Source organism: Pongo abelii, chromosome 3 (assembly GCF_028885655.2).
Source record: "Pongo abelii isolate AG06213 chromosome 3, NHGRI_mPonAbe1-v2.0_pri, whole genome shotgun sequence".
NCBI classification, from domain to species: Eukaryota; Metazoa; Chordata; class Mammalia; order Primates; family Hominidae; genus Pongo; species Pongo abelii.
Window position 1 is genome coordinate 49,079,884 of NC_071988.2, and position 9,407 is coordinate 49,089,290.

Below are 9,407 nucleotides of genomic sequence, written 5' to 3' on the forward strand. Positions count from 1 at the left end.
TCCTGATTACTGAAATGCTCCCATTAGGAAATAGATAGCAGTTTTGAGCAGACAACATGGAAAAACACACTGGGTGTGGGGTCAGAACTCCTGATTTTAAATCAAGACTTCTCTAGTTAATAGCTATGTGTCATTAGACCAGACCCAAGACTTCTGTGAACCTGTTTCTAGCTCTGTATTAGTACCCAGGATAAATACAATGATAACTACAAAACAATAAAAGGTTTTCATTGCTAATGGACCCAATGGAGGATCCATTGAAAAGAGAGTTTTGTATATTAATGTAGAGTTTGATCATAACCCTTGTGCCAGAGGCACCTATGGAACAAATGGCCCATTTACTTTTTAGGGGTTTACTGTCCTTTTTTTCCTTGAATTCCTATTCAGGTACCTGAGAACAGATCCAATAGAATGGTTTATTGTGTCCTATTTGTAAGCAAATGATTATTTTCACCAAAGAGTTTTAGGTCTCTCCAAGAGGAATAATTATTTTCTGGTCTCTACCTTGGGTCGCAGCCCAGATACTTGGTGGCCTCACTATCTTGAGACATGTATCACGTAACTCAGGCATATCTCTCCCTCGTGGTCTGCTGGGTGACTCCACTGCAAGTGGCATTTCTCCATGGCTATTCCACATAGTACTAAAAGTTCCTAATTGCACTGCTACACACTACTTTTATGAGTTTTGGGGCTCTTTCAGATTCCTGGATCTTGGATGAAAATAATAAAATTATTTCTTAGTATTTTTGCTCTCTGTTTTCAAGCTTCTATTTTTCTCACATGCCACATTGGTTATTGTGATGTGAATTCTGTATTAGAACCTATAATGACTGTACAGAGGAAAATGTTAATTAATAGAAGACAAGAAATTTAGGTGGGCAAAACTAATTACTACTTTTATGTTTTGGGGTAAACCCTTTTAGCCTCAGTTGCCTCAATTGAAAAGTGGGCATAATTGTATTTACCATATAAACTTTATATAGATGTTGGGTGGATCAACTGTTGTAGGATATGTTAAAGATCTTTATAACTGTAAAGTGATACATAAAAGTTATTATCCTCATTATAGTTAGAGTGACATGTGCTTCATCCTTATGCCTCACCCTTTGTTCTCCCAAATGTGTCTGGAATAAGGTAGGGCAACCATAAGTAAAGGACCACGCCCTACCTTTTCAGGGGCCTTACAACTTTCTAACACCACCTTCATAAGACTGCTTACACTATGCAAATGTATCAGACACAAGCAGAAAGAACTCCAACAATTAAGATAGCTTATCAGACATTTGCAAATTCTATCTATATTTTTATGTGTATATTTAGCTAAAGCCACCCTGTGGCAGGTATTTTGTCACTAAAATGTGATGATGAGTAAAAGAAAAGTGGAGATGAGAACTATCTGGGTAGAAATTCCTTCATTACAGTGTGGTCAGGAACGTCCACAGTAAGCATGACTTCTATGTGGTGTCTCAACTGCTTTGGTCAGAGCAGCTATCAACTGCTTACACTTTCCAAACCATCTAGTTTTGTTCAGCCAGATCAATCACTCACAGCCACTTCTTTAATCAAGTTTAATAAGAGCTAACGTTGAATGAGTACTTCCAATCTTTTCTTTCTCATAATACCACTGTAGATACCATCTCTATTTTACAGATCAATAAACTCAGGCTCCAGTATGTGATGCCAGGCCATATAACTTGTGAGTGCCGAGGAATTCTGTCTGAAACAGTCCAGGCTTTTTCTACCACACATGCAATCTCTATTCAGAGAGTTGGTGAGGCTGCTGTGACCAAACTCTTAAAAGGTAAATGTGGGAGAAATGTTGTTTATTTTCCATTCAGTAATGTGAGATATGCAGAATTGGCTGGAAGAGGTGAAATATCACGTAAAAATGCATTTCTTTTTCCCAAATTCTATTGACGCATAAAATAGTATATCACTGCATTATCTTCAAACATCTTTCTTATATGCCTGACTCAGGATAGTGTTCAATGTACACATGAAGATGCAATCCAGTAAATATTTTTATTTTATTTTATTTTATTTTGAGACAGAGTTTTGCTTTTGTCACCCAGGCTGGAGTACAATGGCGTGATCTCAGCTCACTGCAACTTCCGCCTCCTGGGTTCAAGTCATTCTCCTGCCTTAGCCTCCTGAGTAGCTGGGATTACAGGTGTGCACCACCACACCCAGCTAATTTTTGGAATTTTAGTAGAGTCAGGGTTTCACCATGTTGGCCAGGCTGATCTCAAACTCCTGACCTCAGGTGATCCACATGCCTCACCATCCCAAAGTGCTGGGATTACAGGCATTAGCCACCTCATCCATCCTGCAACCCAGTAAATCTAATGTACAGCATGGTAACTATAGTTAATAATACTTTATTGTATATTTGAAATTTGCTAAGAATGTAGCTATTAAACGTTCTCACCATACACACACACAAATGGTAAATATGTGAAGTGATAGATATGTTAGTTTGGTTGTAGTAGTAACTTCACAATGTATATGTATTATCAATTATCATGTTAAACACCTTAAATATATACATTTTTTGTGAGTCAGGGTCTTGTTCTGCCACCCAGGCTGGAGTGCAGTTGGCTGATCATGGCCCACTGTAGGCTCAAATTCCCGGGTTCAAGGGATGTAGCTCAGCTTCCCAAGTAGCTAGAACCACAGGCACACACCACCATGCCTGTAGACTGGGAATTTTTTTTTTTTTTTTTTTTTTTTTATGAGACAGGGTCTCCCTGTGTTGCCCAGCTGGTCTCAAACTCCTGAACTCAAGAGATCCTCCTGCCTCGGCCTCGCAAAGGGTTATGATTACAGGCAGGAGCCACCACTACTAGCTTATATTTTTTTATTTGTCAATTATATCTTAATAAAGCTCAGGGGGAAAAAGATGCAAACTAGTAAATAGACAGCTGTCAGCCTCATTCTTGCTTATTAGCCAACAGTAACCTAAAAATGTGATAAGTCACATACAGACAAGATTGTACAGATCAGTGGAATATTGAGAAAACCATCTTGGATATTAAGAGAACATGAGAGTTTTTTCCTGTTAATTATCTAGATAATTATCTTAATTCTTGTTTTCCCCTTTTCAAAGTGATTCTGACCAATGGTAGGAGGAGAAAACTAGAACCCAGTCCCTATCTCTCTTTTCACTCCCTATCTCATATCCCCTTCACTGAAATTGCATGGTCTCTGCAGAAAACAGAATGTATTGCCCACTTTGAGCCAACCACTATGCTAAACATTAGTGTAGTGTCAAAAGGAAACAGAGAGAACACTGGCCCAGAAATGAGATGTAAGAAAAGCATAACACTGTGGCAGATGTGTTAGTGAGAGCTTGTGTGTGTTCTGTTCTGGTTATTTATATTTTTTCTATGCAATGAAATCAATGTAATTGGCTGAGAATGATGATTACAGAGAAGGTATTGAAGCTTTGAAAAGAGAAGATATAAAATAATTGACTATTTCTCACATTAGGAGAAAGAGTAACTAAATAGTATGATGGTCAGGAATCACTGAGGGAAAACTTCAGGATAGTGGTCCTGGTTTTAAAATGATTTTATTTTTTTCCCAGCCACATTTGTGTAACACAAAATAGGCAGAAAGTTGTATTTAATCAGGGATTGGGTTTTCCTAGATGATTAGGACCAAGTGAGGTAGAGTTACAGGTCTGAGCGTGTATGCTAGGGAATGAATATGATGAGGGATCATGGGATGTAGGCTAAGGAAGGAGAGCAATGCAAGCTGAGGGTGATGGGAGTCAGTGAGCAAGTGGGAGGATCAGCGGATTATGGTCCCCAGTGGGACTGAAGTCAGGGTACCAAGGAAGTGAGCTGGGAAAATGGGTGGTAGTAGTTAAACAGTTGGGACTGTTACAAAATTTAGATTATGATGAAATTGCAGCTGTTGGTGATGACAAGATATAGAGCATGAATTATGGGAGTGGGCAGCAAAAGTAGGGAGAAGGGCAAGGTTATTGGTGCAAAGAGATAGAAGATAGAACATGGCCAGTGCAACAAAACAGTTAGCAACAAAACTGGATAGGAAATTTCAAGAGAGCTGCTAACTGGGTGGGGGATAGCAGTGAATGGAACTGGTTCTTAAAGGAGGGAAAAGGTATACAGCAGCACACTGAAAGATTTCCAGAAATGGAAATGCTAGTGGCTGGGAAAAGGGACGTAGAGAGGACGTTTTAGGTAGAGGAGGTGTTACTAGCAAAACAAAGGAGTGGGTGAATGTAAGGAACAGAACAGCACACGTGAAGAGAAGTACTATACCTTCAGAGTGCAAAAGTAAGTTTGACTCAATATATGGAAGGCTATTTTTTTTTAATGTAAATCATATCAGCCAAGCACAGTGGCTTGCACCTGTAATCTCAGCATTTTGGGAGGGTGAGGCAGGTGGATCGCTCGAGCTCAGGAGTTCCAGACTAGCGTGGGCAACATGGCAAAACTCCATTTCTACAAAAACTACAAAAATTAGCCAGGTGTGGTGGTGCAGGCTAGTAGTCCTAGCTACTGGAAAGGCTGAAGTGGGAGGATGGCTTGAGCATGGGAGGTTGAGGCTGCAGTGAGCTGAGATCATGACACTGCACTCCAGCCTGGGTGACAGAGAAAGACATTGTCTCAATGAAAAAAAAGTAAATTATATCATGTTTTTCACACATTTAAAATTGTCCAGTGGATTCCTATAACCCTTAGATTTAGTGACACCTCACTATGGCCTACAGACACCCCATGATGTGATCCTTGTCTGCCTCTCCGGCTAACCTTCTCCACCCTTCCTGGGACTCACTGCAATCCAACCACCCTGACCTCAGTTCCTCCAGTGACTCAACAAGTTCACTCTTGTTCCAGTTCTCAGAACTTGCTGCCACCTCGTTGCTGTCTCCCCACATCTTGAAATTGTTTCCTTGTGATTCACCTCTCAGCCCAAATAGCTTTTCTTCAGTGACAAATCACTGCTGCTTAATTAAGTAATCGTCACCCCTGTCCCTCAACCTGCAATCACTCTCTAATGTGTTTAACGACAAAACTTATTCTTTGATTTGTTCATTTTGAGAGTTCTATTTGGGATGACAGAACATTAGAAAATAGGATGATTGCACTTTATGAATATACTGAAAAGCGTTGAGTTGCACACTTTAAATTGGTGACCAGTATGATATATGAATTATATCTCCATAAAGTTAGAGAAAAAAAAGAATAAAAGGGAGGGAAGGAAAGAAAAATAAAGAAGGGAAAGAAAAATAAAGACAGCAAAGAAGAGATCAAAAGGCTCTGGAAACTCAAAAGTGTGTCTTCATTCAATATAGAAGCTCCCACAGCTATTATTCACTGAAGTGTCAAAGTCATACTCTATCATTATCCCTCCTCTTTAGCACTTATGTGACTTCAGCTGTGACTTACATGACTTCTCAAATAGTTCTTTAAATTGTTCTTTCTGACTCAAGGAAGACCTTAGTTGATTTTCTTTTCAAACTTCATCCTTTTTTTTTTTTTTTTTTTTTTCTGAGATGGAGTCTCACTCTGTCACCCAGGCTGGAGTACAATGGCGTGATCTCAGCTCACCGTAACCTCTGCCTCCCAGGTTCAAGCGATTCTCCTGCCTCAGCCTCCCGAGTAGCTGAGACTACAGGCTTGTGCCACCATGCCTGGCTAATTTTATATTTTTAGTAGAGACAGGGTTTCACCATGTTGGCCATGCTGGTCTCAAGCTACTGACCTCAGGTGATCCGCCCACCTTGGCCTCCCAAAGTGCTGGGATTACAGGCGTGAGCCACAATGCCCGGCCTCATCTTTTATTTTTTAAAGAAAAACTATTTCCCAATGGTCAGATACAGTGACAGTAAGACTTGTTCATTAGAAAAGATTCGCAAATAATGTCTTTGTGCATGTTACAACTTTCAAAACAATACCTGCTTTCTTGTGGAGGTCAAAATTTGTTATCAAGTAACAGTAGGAAGAGAAATGACTAAGGATGAATGATGCTTAATTGAAGACATTGGTAAGAAAGCAGAAAAATGTACCCCCTCCAGATATGAAGCAATATTGACAAAAATGGTTGGAAAGTACTGCTCTGGCCAGTCACATTGTTTTCAATAGCTCAGGTCAATGGCCTATGAATTCTTTTTTATTCTTACCAGGTTTTAATTATCTCAATTCCTTCAAGGAATAATTTCTCATGGAACTTCCCCATGTAAATTTACATTTATGAACAGAACTTTGAAGGGTAGCACTCTTGACATTGATTATCCCCTTTTGAACTCTTATCTACTAAAACATCAGTTATTTTAATAATTTTAATTATGATATCAATCAACTTTCCAGTTATGAAACATTATGTCTTTCTTATTTGTGTAATGTGGGATTACGGAAACAAGACACACAGCTTGTCAGAACATGAAACGTAAAAGAAAGCACAAACCTCATTTAATCTTTTACACAACTTTCAGTATTTCTGTCCACATTACCGATTTTATGAGTCTCATTGTTTCTGGTGGGACAATTAGAATGATCATCATCATTATTACTAAGCCATTGTGATTATGAATAGTAACACCACCACCTCCTGGTATTTGCATGACAATGACTTTATTCCAGAGTTACTGTGTTTTACCTAGGAAATGAAGTAAAATTCTAATTGATAATTCACCCATCTTGTTCTAAAATTTCCCATATTCATTATCTTCAACAAGTAATTCTTTCCCTGTGGACACTTCAAAATGTGCTCACCATATAATGCCTACTTTTGAACCTGTGGTTTCTCCTGTAGGCTCCCCCGTCCCCCAAGCTTAGAATCTCTTACCTGCTGGAACATTCTCGGGGGATAAGCCAGGATTTGCTAGGCTACTCAGCTGCTCTCCAGTCAGTGAGTAGTTTGTGTCCAGTGTCGTCACTCGGATTCTGAAGTCCTGGGCACCACCTCTGTTTCTTTAGTGAGCAGTGCCTTCACCATCTACTAGCTCACTCCACTCCGTCTATTCACAGACTCCTCAGTATCCTTTCCTAGTTGCTTTTGAAAAACTTGATGTTATTTTTAGTATGGCCTGGATAATAATAGTAATAAAATAACCCAACCTCCTAAATCCTTACCATGTTTCAACTACTGTTTGAAGTACTCTTACATATATATTAACTCAGTCATTGCTATGATCCCACATAATATGGGTGCTAGGGTTTGGATATTTGACCCTCCAAACCTCATCCTGAAATTTGACACCAATGTTGGAGGTGGGGTCTTAGGGGAGGTGTTTGGGTCATCAGGGCAGATCCCTCAAGAATAGATTAATGCCCTTCCTAAGATGAGTGAGTTTTCACTATATTACTTCCCACAAGAGCTAATTGTTAAACAAAAAAACAAAACAAAACAAAACAAAACCTGGCACCCCATCTTCCTCCTCTCTGGTTGTGTGCTGTGTGCACACTCTGGCTCCAATCTGCCTTCTTCCCTGACTGGAAGCAGTCTTTTTTTTTTTTATGGTTGTACCATCTTTTAATTTGTTTATTTATTTATTTATTTGTTTATTCATTTATTATTATACTTTAAGTTTTAGGGTACATGTGCACAATGTGCAGGTTAGTTACATATGTATACATGTGCCATGCTGGTGTGCTGCACCCATTAACTCGTCATTTAGCATTAGGTATATCTCCTAGTGCTATCCCTCCCCACTCCCCACATCCCACAACAGTCCCCAGAGTGTGATGTTCCCCTTCCTGTGTCCATGTGTTCTCATTGTTCAATTCTCATCTATGAGTGAGAACATGCGGTGTTTGGTTTTTTGTCCTTGCAATAGTTTGCTGAGAATGATGATTTCCAATTTCATCCATGTCCCTACAAACGACATGAACTCATCATTTTTTGTGGCTGCATAGTATTCCATGGTGTATATGTGCTACATTTTCTTAATCCAGTCTATCATTGTTGGACATTTGGGTTGGTTCCAAGTGGAAGCAGTCTTTAGCCCTCATCAGAAGCCCAGCAGATTCCAGCACCATGTTTCTTGTATAGCCTGCAGAACCGTGAGCCAAACAAACCTTTTTTTTCTTTAAAAACAACCCTGCCTCAGGTATTCCTCAAGGGTGAAGTCACTTACGTTTTTCTTTGGTTTGCTCATCAGAGGTTTCTCCAAAGCTGGATTTTCCTGCACTGTAGTGAACTTGTTTAGTAGTCTCTCTGGGATAGTCGTATGAAAGCTAAATTCCTTGAATTGGAAGGATTACGGATAGGGAGAAGCCAAGAAAGAAAGATGAAGAGAGAATTACCCTTGAATGATTATTAAGTATAAATTTTGTACAAAATTTTAAATTGTATCTTGATTCCAGGTAAATGCTTAATCTCATTTCCATTCCTGCCACGGAAAAAGCAGTGCAGGTGTAGCAATACTCTTTGCTAAAAATAGTTGTTTGTTCTGCAAATGGTTTAGAGTTGTCTACTACTTTATGATAAATTATTTCATTCAGTAGACAAATAATTACCAAGTACTTCTATGAAGCAAGCGCCCCACCTGTCTAGAATAGCCATGGAAATTCTTCAATGTTTAAGCTAAAATTAGGTTAATACTAAAAGAAATAGAGAGAAAAATGTTATTTTTTAAACAACATTGAAGAATAAATATTTCAGGGAATGTCTGGAAGGAAATAAACTGAAACAACTTCTCACTTTGACATATAAGACTTTAATTCAGTCACAATGATGGTTCTGGTGTTAGAAGTAGAATAATTCAACAGGTAACCACATGTTTTAGATGAGAATTCTGTTGCAAAAGAAACTCCTCTTTATGAATTGTTTTCTGTGTCTGTCTCAGAGAGGAAAATAGTGAGAAGATGTGTCCACCCTTTTTAAGCTTAAAAAAAACTGTATCCTTATTTCAGCCATTATTTCCTCCGAAGAGGAATTGTTAGCCCTTCTTTGAAATTCTCGTCTAAATTTTCTGCAATTCTGATAGCAATTTGTGTCTACTGTGTTCCTCCTTTATCAGACTATAAGTTCCTCAAAAGAAAGATCTGTTGAAGAGTCTTTACATTCCTCTGTTTTGTACATAGTAATCCTGAATAAAATAACTGCTGAGTTAACTAACGCAGAAATGCATTAATTAAGTTTACCTCTACTCTCATTAATATACGGTTTTCTCAAGTATATCCTTGGTTCTCAAGTTTTCTTGTCTTTGCTTATGGTGTTCTCTTCCTGATGCACACATAACCCTTGCCAATTCCTTCTCAGCCTTTAGGACGTAGTTCTAAGAACACCTTCTCTAAGGCAAAACCATTTATATCCATTCATCTCTAATAGCATTTTGAGACTTGTATTATACTAGTTACTTTATGTGTCTCTAGATTACACATCTTTTAAGAGAAGAGACTATGTCTTAATCTCTAGAAGTGTTTCATTGG